Here is a 22704-nt window from a genome sequence, read left to right on the forward strand (position 1 = left end):
ATCACTGGCAGTGTCTGCAGTGTAAATGGAGTCAATCCAGATCACTGACAGTGTCTGCAGTGTAAATGGAGTCAATCCAGATCACTGGCAGTGTCTGCAGTGTAAATGGAGTCAATCCAGATCACTGGCAGTGTCTGCAGTGTAAATGGAGTCAATCGGGATCACTGGCAGTGTCTGCAGTGTAAATGGAGTCAATCCAGATCACTGGCAGTGTCTGCAGTGTAAATGGAGTCAATCGGGATCACTGGCAGTGCCTGCAGTGTAAATGGAGTCAATCCAGATCACTGGCAGTGTCTGCAGTGTAAATGGAGTCAATCGGGATCACTGGCAGTGTCTGCAGTGTAAATGGAGTCAATCCAGATCACTGACAGTGTCTGCAGTGTAAATGGAGTCAATCCAGATCACTGGCAGTGTCTGCAGTGTAAATGGTGTCAATCGGGATCACTGGCAGTGCCTGCAGTGTAAATGGTGTCAATCCAGATCACTGACAGTGTCTGCAGTGTAAATGGAGTCAATCCAGATCACTGGCAGTGCCTGCAGTGTAAATGGAGTCAATCGGGATCACTGACAGTGTCTGCAGTGTAAATGGAGTCAATCGGGATCACTGACAGTGCCTGCAGTGTAAATGGAGTCAATCCAGATCACTGGCAGTGTCTGCAGTGTAAATGGAGTCAATCGGGATCACTGACAGTGTCTGCAGTGTAAATGGAGTCAATCGGGATCACTGGCAGTGTCTGCAGTGTTAATGGAGTCAATCCAGATCACTGGCAGTGCCTGCAGTGTAAATGGAGTCAATCCAGATCACTGGCAGTGCCTGCAGTGTAAATGGAGTCAATCCAGATCACTGGCAGTGCCTGCAGTGTAAATGGAGTCAATCCAGATCACTGGCAGTGTCTGCAGTGTAAATGGAGTCAATCCAGATCACTGGCAGTGTCTGCAGTGTAAATGGAGTCAATCAGGATCACTGACAGTGTCTGCAGTGTAAATGGAGTCAATCGGGATCACTGGCAGTGCCTGCAGTGTAAATGGAGTCAATCCAGATCACTGACAGTGTCTGCAGTGTAAATGGAGTCAATCGGGATCACTGGCAGTGCCTGCAGTGTAAATGGAGTCAATCCAGATCACTGACAGTGCCTGCAGTGTAAATGGAGTCAATCGGGATCACTGACAGTGCCTGCAGTGTAAATGGAGTCAATCCAGATCACTGGCAGTGTCTGCAGTGTAAATGGAGTCAATCCAGATCACTGGCAGTGTCTGCAGTGTAAATGGAGTCAATCCAGATCACTGACAGTGTCTGCAGTGTAAATGGAGTCAATCCAGATCACTGGCAGTGTCTGCAGTGTAAATGGTGTCAATCCAGATCACTGGCAGTGTCTGCAGTGTAAATGGTGTCAATCCAGATCACTGGCAGTGTCTGCAGTGTAAATGGTGTCAATCGGGATCACTGGCAGTGTCTGCAGTGTAAATGGAGTCAATCCAGATCACTGGCAGTGTCTGCAGTGTAAATGGAGTCAATCCAGATCACTGACAGTGTCTGCAGTGTAAATGGAGTCAATCCAGATCACTGACAGTGTCTGCAGTGTAAATGGAGTCAATCCAGATCACTGGCAGTGTCTGCAGTGTAAATGGTGTCAATCCAGATCACTGGCAGTGTCTGCAGTGTAAATGGTGTCAATCCAGATCACTGGCAGTGTCTGCAGTGTAAATGGAGTCAATCGGGATCACTGGCAGTGTCTGCAGTGTAAATGGAGTCAATCCAGATCACTGGCAGTGTCTGCAGTGTAAATGGAGTCAATCCAGATCACTGGCAGTGTCTGCAGTGTAAATGGAGTCAATCCAGATCACTGACAGTGTCTGCAGTGTAAATGGAGTCAATCCAGATCACTGGCAGTGTCTGCAGTGTAAATGGAGTCAATCCAGATCACTGACAGTGTCTGCAGTGTAAATGGAGTCAATCCAGATCACTGGCAGTGCCTGCAGTGTAAATGGTGTCAATCGGGATCACTGGCAGTGTCTGCAGTGTAAATGGAGTCAATCCAGATCACTGGCAGTGCCTGCAGTGTAAATGGTGTCAATCCAGATCACTGGCAGTGTCTGCAGTGTAAATGGAGTCAATCCAGATCACTGGCAGTGTCTGCAGTGTAAATGGAGTCAATCCAGATCACTGGCAGTGCCTGCAGTGTAAATGGAGTCAATCCAGATCACTGGCAGTGTCTGCAGTGTAAATGGAGTCAATCCAGATCAGTGACAGTGTCTGCAGTGTAAATGGTGTCAATCGGGATCACTGACAGTGTCTGCAGTGTAAATGGAGTCAATCCAGATCACTGACAGTGTCTGCAGTGTAAATGGAGTCAATCCAGATCACTGGCAGTGTCTGCAGTGTAAATGGAGTCAATCCAGATCACTGACAGTGTCTGCAGTGAAAATGGACTCAATCCAGATCACTGACAGTGTCTGCAGTGTAAATGGAGTCAATCCAGATCACTGGCAGTGTCTGCAGTGTAAATGGAGTCAATCGGGATCACTGGCAGTGTCTGCAGTGTAAATGGAGTCAATCCAGATCACTGGCAGTGTCTGCAGTGTAAATGGTGTCAATCCAGATCACTGGCAGTGTCTGCAGTGTAAATGGAGTCAATCCAGATCACTGGCAGTGTCTGCAGTGTAAATGGTGTCAATCCAGATCACTGGCAGTGTCTGCAGTGTAAATGGAGTCAATCGGGATCACTGGCAGTGTCTGCAGTGTAAATGGAGTCAATCGGGATCACTGACAGTGTCTGCAGTGTAAATGGAGTCAATCCAGATCACTGGCAGTGTCTGCAGTGTAAATGGAGTCAATCCAGATCACTGGCAGTGTCTGCAGTGTAAATGGAGTCAATCCAGATCACTGGCAGTGTCTGCAGTGTAAATGGAGTCAATCCAGATCACTGGCAGTGTCTGCAGTGTAAATGGAGTCAATCCAGATCACTGGCAGTGTCTGCAGTGTAAATGGAGTCAATCAGGATCACTGGCAGTGTCTGCAGTGTAAATGGAGTCAATCAGGATCACTGGCAGTGTCTGCAGTGTAAATGGAGTCAATCCAGATCACTGGCAGTGTCTGCAGTGTAAATGGAGTCAATCGGGATCACTGACAGTGTCTGCAGTGTAAATGGAGTCAATCGGGATCACTGACAGTGTCTGCAGTGTAAATGGAGTCAATCAGGATCACTGGCAGTGTCTGCAGTGTAAATGGAGTCAATCGGGATCACTGACAGTGTCTGCAGTGTAAATGGAGTCAATCGGGATCACTGACAGTGTCTGCAGTGTAAATGGAGTCAATCCAGATCACTGGCAGTGTCTGCAGTGTAAATGGAGTCAATCGGGATCACTGGCAGTGTCTGCAGTGTAAATGGAGTCAATCGGGATCACTGACAGTGTCTGCAGTGTAAATGGAGTCAATCCAGATCACTGGCAGTGTCTGCAGTGTAAATGGAGTCAATCGGGATCACTGGCAGTGTCTGCAGTGTAAATGGTGTCAATCGGGATCACTGGCAGTGTCTGCAGTGTAAATGGTGTCAATCGGGATCAGTGACAGTGTCTGCAGTGTAAATGGTGTCAATCGGGATCAGTGACAGTGTCTGCAGTGTAAATGGTGTCAATCGGGATCACTGGCAGTGTCTGCAGTGTAAATGGAGTCAATCGGGATCACTGGCAGTGTCTGCAGTGTAAATGGAGTCAATCCAGATCACTGACAGTGTCTGCAGTGTAAATGGAGTCAATCGGGATCACTGACAGTGTCTGCAGTGTAAATGGAGTCAATCCAGATCACTGGCAGTGTCTGCAGTGTAAATGGAGTCAATCCAGATCACTGACAGTGTCTGCAGTGTAAATGGAGTCAATCCAGATCACTGGCAGTGTCTGCAGTGTAAATGGAGTCAATCGGGATCACTGGCAGTGTCTGCAGTGTAAATGGAGTCAATCCAGATCACTGGCAGTGTCTGCAGTGTAAATGGTGTCAATCGGGATCACTGGCAGTGTCTGCAGTGTAAATGGAGTCAATCCAGATCACTGGCAGTGTCTGCAGTGTAAATGGAGTCAATCCAGATCACTGGCAGTGTCTGCAGTGTAAATGGAGTCAATCCAGATCACTGGCAGTGTCTGCAGTGTAAATGGAGTCAATCCAGATCACTGGCAGTGTCTGCAGTGTAAATGGTGTCAATCCAGATCACTGACAGTGCCTGCAGTGTAAATGGAGTCAATCCAGATCACTGGCAGTGTCTGCAGTGTAAATGGAGTCAATCCAGATCACTGGCAGTGTCTGCAGTGTAAATGGAGTCAATCCAGATCACTGGCAGTGTCTGCAGTGTAAATGGAGTCAATCGGGATCACTGACAGTGTCTGCAGTGTAAATGGAGTCAATCCAGATCACTGGCAGTGTCTGCAGTGTAAATGGAGTCAATCGGGATCACTGGCAGTGTCTGCAGTGTAAATGGAGTCAATCCAGATCACTGGCAGTGTCTGCAGTGTAAATGGAGTCAATCCAGATCACTGGCAGTGTCTGCAGTGTAAATGGTGTCAATCGGGATCACTGGCAGTGTCTGCAGTGTAAATGGTGTCAATCGGGATCACTGGCAGTGTCTGCAGTGTAAATGGAGTCAATCCAGATCACTGGCAGTGTCTGCAGTGTAAATGGAGTCAATCCAGATCACTGGCAGTGTCTGCAGTGTAAATGGAGTCAATCCAGATCACTGGCAGTGTCTGCAGTGTAAATGGAGTCAATCCAGATCACTGGCAGTGTCTGCAGTGTAAATGGTGTCAATCCAGATCACTGACAGTGTCTGCAGTGTAAATGGAGTCAATCCAGATCACTGGCAGTGTCTGCAGTGTAAATGGAGTCAATCCAGATCACTGGCAGTGTCTGCAGTGTAAATGGTGTCAATCCAGATCACTGGCAGTGTCTGCAGTGTAAATGGAGTCAATCCAGATCACTGGCAGTGCCTGCAGTGTAAATGGTGTCAATCCAGATCACTGGCAGTGTCTGCAGTGTAAATGGAGTCAATCCAGATCACTGGCAGTGTCTGCAGTGTAAATGGAGTCAATCCAGATCACTGGCAGTGTCTGCAGTGTAAATGGAGTCAATCGGGATCACTGGCAGTGTCTGCAGTGTAAATGGAGTCAATCCAGATCACTGGCAGTGTCTGCAGTGTAAATGGAGTCAATCCAGATCACTGGCAGTGTCTGCAGTGTAAATGGAGTCAATCCAGATCACTGGCAGTGTCTGCAGTGTAAATGGAGTCAATCGGGATCACTGGCAGTGCCTGCAGTGTAAATGGAGTCAATCCAGATCACTGGCAGTGCCTGCAGTGTAAATGGTGTCAATCCAGATCACTGGCAGTGCCTGCAGTGTAAATGGAGTCAATCCAGATCACTGGCAGTGTCTGCCGTGTAAATGGAGTCAATCCAGATCACTGACAGTGCCTGCAGTGTAAATGGAGTCAATCCAGATCACTGGCAGTGTCTGCAGTGTAAATGGAGTCAATCCAGATCACTGACAGTGCCTGCAGTGTAAATGGAGTCAGTCCAGATCACTGGCAGTGTCTGCAGTGTAAATGGAGTCAATCCAGATCACTGGCAGTGTCTGCAGTGTAAATGGAGTCAATCCAGATCACTGGCAGTGTCTGCAGTGTAAATGGAGTCAATCCAGATCACTGGCAGTGCCTGCAGTGTAAATGGAGTCAATCCAGATCACTGGCAGTGTCTGCAGTGTAAATGGAGTCAATCCAGATCACTGACAGTGTCTGCAGTGTAAATGGAGTCAATCCAGATCACTGGCAGTGCCTGCAGTGTAAATGGAGTCAATCCAGATCACTGACAGTGTCTGCAGTGTAAATGGAGTCAATCCAGATCACTGACAGTGTCTGCAGTGTAAATGGAGTCAATCCAGATCACTGGCAGTGTCTGCAGTGTAAATGGAGTCAATCCAGATCACTGGCAGTGTCTGCAGTGTAAATGGAGTCAATCCAGATCACTGGCAGTGTCTGCAGTGTAAATGGAGTCAATCCAGATCACTGGCAGTGCCTGCAGTGTAAATGGTGTCAATCCAGATCACTGGCAGTGCCTGCAGTGTAAATGGAGTCAATCCAGATCACTGGCAGTGTCTGCAGTGTAAATGGAGTCAATCCAGATCACTGACAGTGTCTGCAGTGTAAATGGAGTCAATCCAGATCACTGGCAGTGTCTGCAGTGTAAATGGAGTCAATCCAGATCACTGGCAGTGTCTGCAGTGTAAATGGAGTCAATCCAGATCACTGACAGTGTCTGCAGTGTAAATGGAGTCAATCCAGATCACTGGCAGTGTCTGCAGTGTAAATGGAGTCAATCCAGATCACTGGCAGTGTCTGCAGTGTAAATGGAGTCAATCGGGATCACTGGCAGTGCCTGCAGTGTAAATGGAGTCAATCCAGATCACTGGCAGTGCCTGCAGTGTAAATGGAGTCAATCCAGATCACTGGCAGTGCCTGCAGTGTAAATGGAGTCAATCCAGATCACTGGCAGTGCCTGCAGTGTAAATGGAGTCAATCGGGATCACTGGCAGTGTCTGCAGTGTAAATGGAGTCAATCCAGATCACTGGCAGTGTCTGCAGTGTAAATGGAGTCAATCCAGATCACTGGCAGTGTCTGCAGTGTAAATGGAGTCAATCGGGATCACTGGCAGTGCCTGCAGTGTAAATGGAGTCAATCCAGATCACTGACAGTGTCTGCAGTGTAAATGGAGTCAATCGGGATCACCGACAGTGTCTGCAGTGTAAATGGAGTCAATCCAGATCACTGACAGTGTCTGCAGTGTAAATGGAGTCAATCCAGATCACTGACAGTGTCTGCAGTGTAAATGGAGTCAATCCAGATCACTGACAGTGTCTGCAGTGTAAATGGAGTCAATCCAGATCACTGACAGTGTCTGCAGTGTAAATGGAGTCAATCCAGATCACTGACAGTGTCTGCAGTGTAAATGGAGTCAATCCAGATCACTGGCAGTGTCTGCAGTGTAAATGGAGTCAATCCAGATCACTGGCAGTGTCTGCAGTGTAAATGGAGTCAATCCAGATCACTGACAGTGCCTGCAGTGTAAATGGAGTCAATCCAGATCACTGACAGTGTCTGCAGTGTAAATGGAGTCAATCCAGATCACTGACAGTGTCTGCAGTGTAAATGGAGTCAATCCAGATCACTGACAGTGTCTGCAGTGTAAATGGAGTCAATCCAGATCACTGACAGTGTCTGCAGTGTAAATGGAGTCAATCCAGATCACTGGCAGTGCCTGCAGTGGAAATGGAGTCAATCCAGATCACTGACAGTGTCTGCAGTGTAAATGGTGTCAATCGGGATCAGTGACAGTGTCTGCAGTGTAAATGGAGTCAATCGGGATCACTGGCAGTGTCTGCAGTGTTAATGGAGTCAATCCAGATCACTGGCAGTGTCTGCAGTGTAAATGGAGTCAATCCAGATCACTGGCAGTGTCTGCAGTGTAAATGGTGTCAATCCAGATCACTGACAGTGTCTGCAGTGTAAATGGAGTCAATCCAGATCACTGGCAGTGTCTGCAGTGTAAATGGAGTCAATCCAGATCACTGGCAGTGTCTGCAGTGTAAATGGAGTCAATCGGGATCACTGACAGTGTCTGCAGTGTAAATGGAGTCAATCGGGATCACTGGCAGTGTCTGCAGTGTAAATGGAGTCAATCGGGATCACTGGCAGTGCCTGCAGTGTAAATGGAGTCAATCCAGATCACTGGCAGTGTCTGCAGTGTAAATGGTGTCAATCCAGATCACTGGCAGTGTCTGCAGTGTAAATGGAGTCAATCCAGATCACTGGCAGTGTCTGCAGTGTAAATGGTGTCAATCCAGATCACTGGCAGTGTCTGCAGTGTAAATGGAGTCAATCGGGATCACTGGCAGTGCCTGCAGTGTAAATGGAGTCAATCGGGATCACTGGCAGTGCCTGCAGTGTAAATGGAGTCAATCCAGATCACTGGCAGTGTCTGCAGTGTAAATGGTGTCAATCGGGATCACTGGCAGTGCCTGCAGTGTAAATGGAGTCAATCGGGATCACTGGCAGTGTCTGCAGTGTAAATGGAGTCAATCCAGATCACTGACAGTGTCTGCAGTGTAAATGGAGTCAATCGGGATCACTGGCAGTGTCTGCAGTGTAAATGGAGTCAATCCAGATCACTGGCAGTGTCTGCAGTGTAAATGGAGTCAATCCAGATCACTGGCAGTGTCTGCAGTGTAAATGGAGTCAATCCAGATCACTGGCAGTGTCTGCAGTGTAAATGGAGTCAATCGGGATCACTGGCAGTGTCTGCAGTGTAAATGGAGTCAATCCAGATCACTGGCAGTGTCTGCAGTGTAAATGGAGTCAATCCAGATCACTGACAGTGTCTGCAGTGTAAATGGAGTCAATCCAGATCACTGGCAGTGTCTGCAGTGTAAATGGAGTCAATCCAGATCACTGGCAGTGTCTGCAGTGTAAATGGAGTCAATCCAGATCACTGGCAGTGTCTGCAGTGTAAATGGAGTCAATCGGGATCACTGGCAGTGTCTGCAGTGTAAATGGAGTCAATCCAGATCACTGACAGGGTCTGCAGTGTAAATGGAGTCAATCCAGATCACTGGCAGTGTCTGCAGTGTAAATGGAGTCAATCCAGATCACTGACAGTGCCTGCAGTGTAAATGGAGTCAATCCAGATCACTGGCAGTGTCTGCAGTGTAAATGGAGTCAATCCAGATCACTGGCAGTGTCTGCAGTGTAAATGGAGTCAATCCAGATCACTGACAGTGTCTGCAGTGTAAATGGAGTCAATCGGGATCACTGGCAGTGCCTGCAGTGTGAATGGTGTCAATCCAGATCACTGACAGTGTCTGCAGTGTAAATGGAGTCAATCCAGATCACTGACAGTGTCTGCAGTGTAAATGGAGTCAATCCAGATCACTGGCAGTGTCTACAGTGTAAATGGAGTCAATCGGGATCACTGGCAGTGTCTGCAGTGTAAATGGTGTCAATCCAGATCACTGACAGTGTCTGCAGTGTAAATGGACTCAATCGGGATCACTGGCAGTGTCTGCAGTGTAAATGGAGTCAATCGGGATCACTGGCAGTGCCTGCAGTGTAAATGGAGTCAATCCAGATCACTGACAGTGTCTGCAGTGTAAATGGAGTCAATCGGGATCAGTGACAGTGTCTGCAGTGTAAATGGAGTCAATCGGGATCAGTGACAGTGTCTGCAGTGTAAATGGAGTCAATCGGGATCACTGGCAGTGTCTGCAGTGTAAATGGAGTCAATCGGGATCACTGACAGTGTCTGCAGTGTAAATGGAGTCAATCCAGATCACTGGCAGTGCCTGCAGTGTAAATGGAGTCAATCCAGATCACTGACAGTGTCTGCAGTGTAAATGGAGTCAATCCAGATCACTGACAGTGTCTGCAGTGTAAATGGAGTCAATCCAGATCACTGGCAGTGCCTGCAGTGTAAATGGAGTCAATCCAGATCACTGGCAGTGTCTGCAGTGTAAATGGAGTCAATCCAGATCACTGGCAGTGTCTGCAGTGTAAATGGAGTCAATCCAGATCACTGGCAGTGCCTGCAGTGTAAATGGAGTCAATCCAGATCACTGGCAGTGCCTGCAGTGTAAATGGAGTCAATCCAGATCACTGGCAGTGCCTGCAGTGTAAATGGAGTCAATCCAGATCACTGACAGTGTCTGCAGTGTAAATGGAGTCAATCCAGATCACTGGCAGTGCCTGCAGTGTAAATGGAGTCAATCCAGATCACTGGCAGTGCCTGCAGTGTAAATGGAGTCAATCCAGATCACTGGCAGTGTCTGCAGTGTAAATGGAGTCAATCCAGATCACTGACAGTGTCTGCAGTGTAAATGGAGTCAATCCAGATCACTGACAGTGCCTGCAGTGTAAATGGAGTCAATCCAGATCACTGGCAGTGTCTGCAGTGTAAATGGAGTCAATCCAGATCACTGACAGTGCCTGCAGTGTAAATGGAGTCAATCCAGATCACTGGCAGTGCCTGCAGTGTAAATGGAGTCAATCCAGATCACTGACAGTGTCTGCAGTGTAAATGGAGTCAATCCAGATCACTGGCAGTGTCTGCAGTGTAAATGGAGTCAATCCAGATCACTGACAGTGTCTGCAGTGTAAATGGTGTCAATCCAGATCACTGGCAGTGTCTGCAGTGTAAATGGTGTCAATCCAGATCACTGGCAGTGTCTGCAGTGTAAATGGAGTCAATCCAGATCACTGGCAGTGTCTGCAGTGTAAATGGAGTCAATCCAGATCACTGACAGTGCCTGCAGTGTAAATGGAGTCAATCGGGATCACTGGCAGTGCCTGCAGTGTAAATGGAGTCAATCGGGATCACTGGCAGTGTCTGCAGTGTAAATGGTGTCAATCCAGATCACTGGCAGTGTCTGCAGTGTAAATGGTGTCAATCCAGATCACTGGCAGTGTCTGCAGTGTAAATGGACTCAATCCAGATCACTGGCAGTGTCTGCAGTGTAAATGGTGTCAATCCAGATCACTGACAGTGCCTGCAGTGTAAATGGAGTCAATCCAGATCACTGGCAGTGTCTGCAGTGTAAATGGTGTCAATCCAGATCACTGGCAGTGTCTGCAGTGTAAATGGAGTCAATCCAGATCACTGGCAGTGTCTGCAGGGTAAATGGTGTCAATCCAGATCACTGACAGTGCCTGCAGTGTAAATGGAGTCAATCCAGATCACTGACAGTGCCTGCAGTGTAAATGGAGTCAATCCAGATCACTGGCAGTGTCTGCAGTGTAAATGGAGTCAATCCAGATCACTGACAGTGTCTGCAGTGTAAATGGAGTCAATCCAGATCACTGACAGTGTCTGCAGTGTAAATGGTGTCAATCCAGATCACTGACAGTGTCTGCAGTGTAAATGGTGTCAATCCAGATCAGTGACAGTGTCTGCAGTGTAAATGGAGTCAATCCAGATCACTGGCAGTGTCTGCAGTGTAAATGGTGTCAATCCAGATCAGTGACAGTGTCTGCAGTGTAAATGGAGTCAATCCAGATCACTGACAGTGCCTGCAGTGTAAATGGAGTCAATCCAGATCACTGACAGTGCCTGCAGTGTAAATGGAGTCAATCGGGATCACTGGCAGTGCCTGCAGTGTAAATGGAGTCAATCCAGATCACTGACAGTGTCTGCAGTGTAAATGGTGTCAATCCAGATCAGTGACAGTGCCTGCAGTGTAAATGGAGTCAATCCAGATCACTGGCAGTGTCTGCAGTGTAAATGGAGTCAATCGGGATCACTGGCAGTGCCTGCAGTGTAAATGGAGTCAATCCAGATCACTGACAGTGTCTGCAGTGTAAATGGTGTCAATCCAGATCAGTGACAGTGCCTGCAGTGTAAATGGAGTCAATCCAGATCACAGGCAGTGTCTGCAGTGTAAATGGAGTCAATCCAGATCACTGACAGTGCCTGCAGTGTAAATGGAGTCAATCCAGATCACTGACAGTGTCTGCAGTGTAAATGGAGTCAATCCAGATCACTGGCAGTGCCTGCAGTGTAAATGGAGTCAATCCAGATCACTGACAGTGTCTGCAGTGTAAATGGTGTCAATCCAGATCACTGGCAGTGTCTGCAGTGTAAATGGAGTCAATCCAGATCACTGGCAGTGTCTGCAGTGTAAATGGTGTCAATCCAGATCACTGACAGTGCCTGCAGTGTAAATGGAGTCAATCCAGATCACTGGCAGTGTCTGCAGTGTAAATGGAGTCAATCCAGATCACTGGCAGTGTCTGCAGTGTAAATGGTGTCAATCCAGATCACTGACAGTGCCTGCAGTGTAAATGGAGTCAATCCAGATCACTGGCAGTGTCTGCAGTGTAAATGGAGTCAATCCAGATCACTGGCAGTGTCTGCAGTGTAAATGGTGTCAATCCAGATCACTGACAGTGCCTGCAGTGTAAATGGTGTCAATCCAGATCACTGACAGTGCCTGCAGTGTAAATGGAGTCAATCCAGATCACTGGCAGTGTCTGCAGTGTAAATGGACTCAATCCAGATCACTGGCAGTGCCTGCAGTGTAAATGGTGTCAATCGGGATCACTGGCAGTGTCTGCAGTGTAAATGGAGTCAATCCAGATCACTGACAGTGTCTGCAGTGTAAATGGAGTCAATCCAGATCACTGACAGTGTCTGCAGTGTAAATGGAGTCAATCCAGATCACTGACAGTGTCTGCAGTGTAAATGGAGTCAATCCAGATCACTGACAGTGCCTGCAGTGTAAATGGTGTCAATCGGGATCACTGGCAGTGTCTGCAGTGTAAATGGAGTCAATCCAGATCACTGACCGTGTCTGCAGTGTAAATGGAGTCAATCCAGATCACTGGCAGTGTCTGCAGTGTAAATGGAGTCAATCCAGATCACTAACAGTGTCTGCAGTGTAAATGGAGTCAATCCAGATCACTGGCAGTGCCTGCAGTGTAAATGGTGTCAATCCAGATCACTGGCAGTGTCTGCAGTGTAAATGGTGTCAATCCAGATCACTGGCAGTGTCTGCAGTGTAAATGGAGTCAATCCAGATCACTGGCAGTGTCTGCAGTGTAAATGGAGTCAATCCAGATCACTGACAGTGCCTGCAGTGTAAATGGAGTCAATCGGGATCACTGGCAGTGCCTGCAGTGTAAATGGAGTCAATCGGGATCACTGGCAGTGTCTGCAGTGTAAATGGTGTCAATCCAGATCACTGGCAGTGTCTGCAGTGTAAATGGTGTCAATCCAGATCACTGGCAGTGTCTGCAGTGTAAATGGACTCAATCCAGATCACTGGCAGTGCCTGCAGTGTAAATGGAGTCAATCCAGATCACTGGCAGTGTCTGCAGTGTAAATGGTGTCAATCCAGATCACTGACAGTGCCTGCAGTGTAAATGGAGTCAATCCAGATCACTGGCAGTGTCTGTAGTGTAAATGGTGTCAATCCAGATCACTGGCAGTGTCTGCAGTGTAAATGGAGTCAATCCAGATCACTGGCAGTGTCTGCAGTGTAAATGGTGTCAATCCAGATCACTGACAGTGCCTGCAGTGTAAATGGAGTCAATCCAGATCACTGACAGTGCCTGCAGTGTAAATGGAGTCAATCCAGATCACTGGCAGTGTCTGCAGTGTAAATGGAGTCAATCCAGATCACTGACAGTGTCTGCAGTGTAAATGGAGTCAATCCAGATCACTGACAGTGTCTGCAGTGTAAATGGTGTCAATCCAGATCACTGACAGTGTCTGCAGTGTAAATGGTGTCAATCCAGATCAGTGACAGTGTCTGCAGTGTAAATGGAGTCAATCCAGATCACTGGCAGTGTCTGCAGTGTAAATGGTGTCAATCCAGATCAGTGACAGTGTCTGCAGTGTAAATGGAGTCAATCCAGATCACTGACAGTGCCTGCAGTGTAAATGGAGTCAATCCAGATCACTGACAGTGCCTGCAGTGTAAATGGAGTCAATCGGGATCACTGGCAGTGCCTGCAGTGTAAATGGAGTCAATCCAGATCACTGACAGTGTCTGCAGTGTAAATGGTGTCAATCCAGATCAGTGACAGTGCCTGCAGTGTAAATGGAGTCAATCCAGATCACTGACAGTGTCTGCAGTGTAAATGGAGTCAATCCAGATCACTGGCAGTGCCTGCAGTGTAAATGGAGTCAATCCAGATCACTGACAGTGTCTGCAGTGTAAATGGTGTCAATCCAGATCACTGGCAGTGTCTGCAGTGTAAATGGAGTCAATCCAGATCACTGGCAGTGTCTGCAGTGTAAATGGAGTCAATCCAGATCACTGACAGTGCCTGCAGTGTAAATGGAGTCAATCCAGATCACTGGCAGTGTCTGCAGTGTAAATGGACTCAATCCAGATCACTGGCAGTGCCTGCAGTGTAAATGGTGTCAATCGGGATCACTGGCAGTGTCTGCAGTGTAAATGGAGTCAATCCAGATCACTGACAGTGTCTGCAGTGTAAATGGAGTCAATCCAGATCACTGACAGTGTCTGCAGTGTAAATGGAGTCAATCCAGATCACTGACAGTGTCTGCAGTGTAAATGGAGTCAATCCAGATCACTGGCAGTGTCTGCAGTGTAAATGGAGTCAATCCAGATCACTGGCAGTGCCTGCAGTGTAAATGGAGTCAATCCAGATCACTGACAGTGTCTGCAGTGTAAATGGAGTCAATTCAGATCACTGGCAGTGTCTGCAGTGTAAATGGAGTCAATCCAGATCACTGACAGTGTCTGCAGTGTAAATGGAGTCAGTCCAGATCACTGGCAGTGTCTGCAGTGTAAATGGAGTCAATTCAGATCACTGGCAGTGTCTGCAGTGTAAATGGAGTCAATCCAGATCACTGGCAGTGTCTGCAGTGTAAATGGAGTCAATCCAGATCACTGGCAGTGTCTGCAGTGTAAATGGAGTCAATCCAGATCACTGGCAGTGTCTGCAGTGTAAATGGAGTCAATTCAGATCAGGGACAGTGCCTGCAGTGTAAATGGAGTCAATCCAGATCACTGACAGTGTCTGCAGTGTAAATGGAGTCAATCCAGATCACTGGCAGTGTCTGCAGTGTAAATGGAGTCAATCCAGATCACTGGCAGTGTCTGCAGTGTAAATGGAGTCAATCCAGATCACTGACAGTGTCTGCAGTGTAAATGGAGTCAATCCAGATCACTGACAGTGTCTGCAGTGTAAATGGAGTCAATCCAGATCACTGACAGTGTCTGCAGTGTAAATGGAGTCAATCCAGATCACTGGCAGTGTCTGCAGAGTAAATGGAGTCAATCCAGATCACTGGCAGTGTCTGCAGTGTAAATGGAGTCAATCCAGATCACTGACAGTGTCTGCAGTGTAAATGGAGTCAATCCAGATCACTGGCAGTGTCTGCAGTGTAAATGGAGTCAATCCAGATCACTGGCAGTGCCTGCAGTGTAAATGGAGTCAATCCAGATCACTGACAGTGTCTGCAGTGTAAATGGAGTCAATTCAGATCACTGGCAGTGTCTGCAGTGTAAATGGAGTCAATCCAGATCACTGACAGTGCCTGCAGTGTAAATGGAGTCAATCCAGATCACTGACAGTGTCTGCAGTGTAAATGGAGTCAATTCAGATCACTGGCAGTGTCTGCAGTGTAAATGGAGTCAATCCAGATCACTGACAGTGTCTGCAGTGTAAATGGAGTCAATTCAGATCACTGGCAGTGTCTGCAGTGTAAATGGAGTCAATCCAGATCACTGGCAGTGTCTGCAGTGTAAATGGAGTCAATTCAGATCACTGGCAGTGTCTGCAGTGTAAATGGAGTCAATCCAGATCACTGGCAGTGTCTGCAGTGTAAATGGAGTCAATCCAGATCACTGGCAGTGCCTGCAGTGTAAATGGAGTCAATCCAGATCACTGACAGTGTCTGCAGTGTAAATGGAGTCAATCCAGATCACTGGCAGTGCCTGCAGTGTATATGGAGTCAATCCAGATCACTGGCAGTGTCTGCAGTGTAAATGGAGTCAATCCAGATCACTGACAGTGCCTGCAGTGTAAATGGTGTCAATCAGGATCACTGGCAGTGCCTGCAGTGTAAATGGTGTCAATCGGGATCACTGGCAGTGTCTGCAGTGTAAATGGAGTCAATCCAGATCACTGACAGTGTCTGCAATGTAAATGGAGTCAATCCAGATCACTGACAGTGTCTGCAGTGTAAATGGTGTCAATCCAGATCACTGGCAGTGCCTGCAGTGTAAATGGAGTCAATCCAGATCACTGACAGTGTCTGCAGTGTAAATGGTGTCAATCCAGATCACTGGCAGTGCCTGCAGTGTAAATGGTGTCAATCCAGATCACTGACAGTGCCTGCAGTGTAAATGGAGTCAATCCAGATCACTGACAGTGTCTGCAGTGTAAATGGTGTCAATCCAGATCACTGACAGTGCCTGCAGTGTAAATGGAGTCAATCCAGATCACTGACAGTGTCTGCAGTGTAAATGGAGTCAATCCAGATCACTGACAGTGTCTGCAGTGTAAATGGTGTCAATCCAGATCACTGACAGTGCCTGCAGTGGAAATGGAGTCAATCCAGATCACTGACAGTGTCTGCAGTGTAAATGGTGTCAATCCAGATCACTGACAGTGCCTGCAGTGTAAATGGAGTCAATCCGGATCACTGACAGTGTCTGCAGTGTAAATGGAGTCAATCCAGATCACTGACAGTGCCTGCAGTGTAAATGGTGTCAATCCAGATCACTGACAGTGCCTGCAGTGTAAATGGAGTCAATCCAGATCACTGACAGTGTCTGCAGTGTAAATGGTGTCAATCCAGATCACTGACAGTGCCTGCAGTGTAAATGGCGTCAATCCAGATCACTGACAGTGCCTGCAGTGTAAATGGAGTCAATCGGGATCACTGGCAGTGTCTGCAGTGTAAATGGAGTCAATCGGGATCACTGGCAGTGCCTGCAGTGTAAATGGAGTCAATCCAGATCACTGGCAGTGCCTGCAGTGTAAATGGAGTCAATCCAGATCACTGACAGTGTCTGCAGTGTAAATGGAGTCAATCGGGATCACTGGCAGTGCCTGCAGTGTAAATGGAGTCAATCCAGATCACTGGCAGTGCCTGCAGTGTAAATGGTGTCAATCCAGATCACTGGCAGTGTCTGCAGTGTAAATGGTGTCAATCCAGATCACTGGCAGTGTCTGCAGTGTAAATGGTGTCAATCCAGATCACTGGCAGTGCCTGCAGTGTAAATGGAGTCAATCCAGATCACTGGCAGTGTCTGCAGTGTAAATGGTGTCAATCCAGATCACTGACAGTGCCTGCAGTGTAAATGGAGTCAATCAGGATCACTGGCAGTGCCTGCAGTGTAAATGGAGTCAATCCAGATCACTGGCAGTGTCTGCAGTGTAAATGGAGTCAATCCAGATCACTGGCAGTGTCTGCAGTGTAAATGGAGTCAATCCAGATCACTGACAGTGTCTGCAGTGTAAATGGAGTCAATCCAGATCACTGACAGTGTCTGCAGTGTAAATGGAGTCAATCCAGATCACTGGCAGTGTCTGCAGTGTAAATGGAGTCAATCCAGATCACTGGCAGTGTCTGCAGTGTAAATGGAGTCAATCCAGATCACTGACAGTGTCTGCAGTGTAAATGGAGTCAATCCAGATCACTGGCAGTGTCTGCAGTGTAAATGGAGTCAATCGGGATCACTGGCAGTGTCTGCAGTGTAAATGGAGTCAATCCAGATCACTGACAGTGTCTGCAGTGTAAATGGAGTCAATCGGGATCACTGGCAGTGTCTGCAGTGTAAATGGAGTCAATCGGGATCACTGGCAGTGTCTGCAGTGTAAATGGAGTCAATCGGGATCACTGGCAGTGTCTGCAGTGTAAATGGAGTCAATCCAGATCACTGGCAGTGTCTGCAGTGTAAATGGAGTCAATCCAGATCACTGGCAGTGTCTGCAGTGTAAATGGTGTCAATCCAGATCACTGGCAGTGTCTGCAGTGTAAATGGAGTCAATCCAGATCACTGACAGTGTCTGCAGTGTAAATGGAGTCAATCCAGATCACTGGCAGTGCCTGCAGTGTAAATGGAGTCAATCAGGATCACTGGCAGTGCCTGCAGTGTAAATGGTGTCAATCCAGATCACTGGCAGTGTCTGCAGTGTAAATGGTGTCAATCCAGATCACTGGCAGTGCCTGCAGTGTAAATGGAGTCAATCCAGATCACTGGCAGTGCCTGCAGTGTAAATGGAGTCAATCCAGATCACTGACAGTGTCTGCAGTGTAAATGGTGTCAATCCAGATCACTGACAGTGCCTGCAGTGTAAATGGTGTCAATCGGGATCACTGGCAGTGTCTGCAGTGTAAATGGAGTCAATCGGGATCACTGGCAGTGTCTGCAGTGTAAATGGAGTCAATCCAGATCACTGGCAGTGCCTGCAGTGTAAATGGAGTCAATCCAGATCACTGACAGTGCCTGCAGTGTAAATGGAGTCAATCCAGATCACTGGCAGTGTCTGCAGTGTAAATGGTGTCAATCCAGATCACTGGCAGTGTCTGCAGTGTAAATGGAGTCAATCGGGATCACTGACAGTGCCTGCAGTGTAAATGGAGTCAATCCAGATCACTGGCAGTGTCTGCAGTGTAAATGGAGTCAATCGGGATCACTGACAGTGCCTGCAGTGTAAATGGAGTCAATCCAGATCACTGGCAGTGCCTGCAGTGTAAATGGAGTCAATCCAGATCACTGGCAGTGTCTGCAGTGTAAATGGTGTCAATCCAGATCACTGACAGTGCCTGCAGTGTAAATGGAGTCAATCAGGATCACTGGCAGTGCCTGCAGTGTAAATGGGGTCAATCCAGATCACTGGCAGTGTCTGCAGTGTAAATGGAGTCAATCCAGATCACTGGCAGTGTCTGCAGTGTAAATGGAGTCAATCCAGATCACTGACAGTGTCTGCAGTGTAAATGGAGTCAATCCAGATCACTGACAGTGTCTGCAGTGTAAATGGAGTCAATCCAGATCACTGGCAGTGTCTGCAGTGTAAATGGAGTCAATCCAGATCACTGGCAGTGTCTGCAGTGTAAATGGTGTCAATCCAGATCACTGGCAGTGTCTGCAGTGTAAATGGTGTCAATCCAGATCACTGGCAGTGTCTGCAGTGTAAATGGTGTCAATCCAGATCACTGGCAGTGCCTGCAGTGTAAATGGTGTCAATCCAGATCACTGGCAGTGCCTGCAGTGTAAATGGTGTCAATCCAGATCACTGGCAGTGCCTGCAGTGTAAATGGTGTCAATCCAGATCACTGGCAGTGCCTGCAGTGTAAATGGACTCAATCCAGATCACTGACAGTGTCTGCAGTGTAAATGGAGTGAATCCAGATCACTGACAGTGCCTGCAGTGTAAATGGAGTCAATCCAGATCACTGACAGTGTCTGCAGTGTAAATGGAGTCAATCCAGATCACTGGCAGTGCCTGCAGTGTAAATGGAGTCAATCCAGATCACTGGCAGTGCCTGCAGTGTAAATGGACTCAATCCAGATCACTGGCAGTGTCTGCAGTGTAAATGGAGTCAATCCAGATCACTGGCAGTGTCTGCAGTGTAAATGGAGTCAATCCAGATCACTGACAGTGTCTGCAGTGTAAATGGAGTCATTCCAGATCACTGACAGTGTCTGCAGTGTAAATGGAGTCAATCCAGATCACTGGCAGTGTCTGCAGTGTAAATGGAGTCAATCCAGATCACTGACAGTGTCTGCAGTGTAAATGGAGTCAATCCAGATCACTGACAGTGCCTGCAGTGTAAATGGAGTCAATCCAGATCACTGACAGTGTCTGCAGTGTAAATGGAGTCAATCCAGATCACTGACAGTGTCTGCAGTGTAAATGGAGTCAATCCAGATCACTGACAGTGTCTGCAGTGTAAATGGAGTCAATCCAGATCACTGGCAGTGTCTGCAGTGTAAATGGAGTCAATCCAGATCACTGGCAGTGTCTGCAGTGTAAATGGAGTCAATCCAGATCACTGGCAGTGTCTGCAGTGTAAATGGAGTCAATCCAGATCACTGACAGTGTCTGCAGTGTAAATGGAGTCAATCCAGATCACTGGCAGTGTCTGCAGTGTAAATGGAGTCAATCGGGATCACTGGCAGTGTCTGCAGTGTAAATGGAGTCAATCCAGATCACTGACAGTGTCTGCAGTGTAAATGGAGTCAATCGGGATCACTGGCAGTGTCTGCAGTGTAAATGGAGTCAATCGGGATCACTGGCAGTGTCTGCAGTGTAAATGGAGTCAATCGGGATCACTGGCAGTGTCTGCAGTGTAAATGGAGTCAATCCAGATCACTGGCAGTGTCTGCAGTGTAAATGGAGTCAATCCAGATCACTGGCAGTGTCTGCAGTGTAAATGGTGTCAATCCAGATCACTGGCAGTGTCTGCAGTGTAAATGGAGTCAATCCAGATCACTGACAGTGTCTGCAGTGTAAATGGAGTCAATCCAGATCACTGGCAGTGCCTGCAGTGTAAATGGAGTCAATCAGGATCACTGGCAGTGCCTGCAGTGTAAATGGTGTCAGTCCAGATCACTGGCAGTGTCTGCAGTGTAAATGGTGTCAATCCAGATCACTGGCAGTGCCTGCAGTGTAAATGGAGTCAATCCAGATCACTGGCAGTGCCTGCAGTGTAAATGGAGTCAATCCAGATCACTGACAGTGTCTGCAGTGTAAATGGTGTCAATCCAGATCACTGACAGTGCCTGCAGTGTAAATGGTGTCAATCGGGATCACTGGCAGTGTCTGCAGTGTAAATGGAGTCAATCGGGATCACTGGCAGTGTCTGCAGTGTAAATGGAGTCAATCGGGATCACTGGCAGTGTCTGCAGTGTAAATGGAGTCAATCCGGATCACTGGCAGTGCCTGCAGTGTAAATGGAGTCAATCCAGATCACTGACAGTGCCTGCAGTGTAAATGGAGTCAATCCAGATCACTGGCAGTGTCTGCAGTGTAAATGGTGTCAATCCAGATCACTGGCAGTGTCTGCAGTGTAAATGGAGTCAATCGGGATCACTGACAGTGCCTGCAGTGTAAATGGAGTCAATCCAGATCACTGGCAGTGTCTGCAGTGTAAATGGAGTCAATCGGGATCACTGACAGTGCCTGCAGTGTAAATGGAGTCAATCCAGATCACTGGCAGTGCCTGCAGTGTAAATGGAGTCAATCCAGATCACTGGCAGTGTCTGCAGTGTAAATGGTGTCAATCCAGATCACTGACAGTGCCTGCAGTGTAAATGGAGTCAATCAGGATCACTGGCAGTGCCTGCAGTGTAAATGGAGTCAATCCAGATCACTGGCAGTGTCTGCAGTGTAAATGGAGTCAATCCAGATCACTGGCAGTGTCTGCAGTGTAAATGGAGTCAATCCAGATCACTGACAGTGTCTGCAGTGTAAATGGAGTCAATCCAGATCACTGACAGTGTCTGCAGTGTAAATGGAGTCAATCCAGATCACTGGCAGTGTCTGCAGTGTAAATGGAGTCAATCCAGATCACTGGCAGTGTCTGCAGTGTAAATGGTGTCAATCCAGATCACTGGCAGTGTCTGCAGTGTAAATGGTGTCAATCCAGATCACTGGCAGTGTCTGCAGTGTAAATGGTGTCAATCCAGATCACTGGCAGTGCCTGCAGTGTAAATGGTGTCAATCCAGATCACTGGCAGTGCCTGCAGTGTAAATGGTGTCAATCCAGATCACTGGCAGTGCCTGCAGTGTAAATGGTGTCAATCCAGATCACTGGCAGTGCCTGCAGTGTAAATGGACTCAATCCAGATCACTGACAGTGTCTGCAGTGTAAATGGAGTGAATCCAGATCACTGACAGTGCCTGCAGTGTAAATGGAGTCAATCCAGATCACTGACAGTGTCTGCAGTGTAAATGGAGTCAATCCAGATCACTGGCAGTGCCTGCAGTGTAAATGGAGTCAATCCAGATCACTGGCAGTGTCTGCAGTGTAAATGGAGTCAATCCAGATCACTGACAGTGTCTGCAGTGTAAATGGAGTCATTCCAGATCACTGACAGTGTCTGCAGTGTAAATGGAGTCAATCCAGATCACTGGCAGTGTCTGCAGTGTAAATGGAGTCAATCCAGATCACTGACAGTGTCTGCAGTGTAAATGGAGTCAATCCAGATCACTGACAGTGCCTGCAGTGTAAATGGAGTCAATCCAGATCACTGACAGTGTCTGCAGTGTAAATGGAGTCAATCCAGATCACTGACAGTGTCTGCAGTGTAAATGGAGTCAATCGGGATCACTGACAGTGTCTGCAGTGTAAATGGAGTCAATCCAGATCACTGACAGTGTCTGCAGTGTAAATGGAGTCAATCCAGATCACTGACAGTGTCTGCAGTGTAAATGGAGTCAATCGGGATCACTGACAGTGCCTGCAGTGTAAATGGAGTCAATCCAGATCACTGACAGTGCCTGCAGTGTAAATGGAGTCAATCGGGATCACTGACAGTGCCTGCAGTGTAAATGGAGTCAATCCAGATCACTGACAGTGTCTGCAGTGTAAATGGAGTCAATCGGGATCACTGGCAGTGCCTGCAGTGTAAATGGAGTCAATCCAGATCACTGGCAGTGTCTGCAGTGTAAATGGAGTCAATCCAGATCACTGGCAGTGTCTGCAGTGGAAATGGAGTCAATCGGGATCACTGACAGTGCCTGCAGTGTAAATGGAGTCAATCCAGATCACTGACAGTGCCTGCAGTGTAAATGGAGTCAATCGGGATCACTGACAGTGCCTGCAGTGTAAATGGAGTCAATCCAGATCACTGACAGTGCCTGCAGTGTAAATGGAGTCAATCGGGATCAGTGACAGTGCCTGCAGTGTAAATGGAGTCAATCCAGATCACTGACAGTGTCTGCAGTGTAAATGGAGTCAATCCAGATCACTGACAGTGTCTGCAGTGTAAATGGAGTCAATCGGGATCAGTGACAGTGTCTGCAGTGTAAATGGAGTCAATCGGGATCAGTGACAGTGCCTGCAGTGTAAATGGTGTCAATCCAGATCACTGGCAGTGCCTGCAGTGTAAATGGAGTCAGTCCAGATCACTGGCAGTGCCTGCAGTGTAAATGGAGTCAATCCAGATCACTGGCAGTGTCTGCAGTGTA

At 47.7% G+C, this 22704-nt stretch overlaps 1 protein-coding gene across 4 annotated transcripts in view; it reads left to right on the forward strand.

Moving 5' to 3' along the window:
• The window catches only part of tmcc1a (transmembrane and coiled-coil domain family 1a), a 145669-nt gene that overhangs the window by 18598 nt on the left and 104367 nt on the right, over window positions 1-22704 (forward strand). The gene's annotated exons all lie outside the window — the stretch shown is intronic.

This window comes from Mustelus asterias, chromosome 3 (genome assembly GCF_964213995.1).
Source record: "Mustelus asterias chromosome 3, sMusAst1.hap1.1, whole genome shotgun sequence".
NCBI classification, from domain to species: Eukaryota; Metazoa; Chordata; class Chondrichthyes; order Carcharhiniformes; family Triakidae; genus Mustelus; species Mustelus asterias.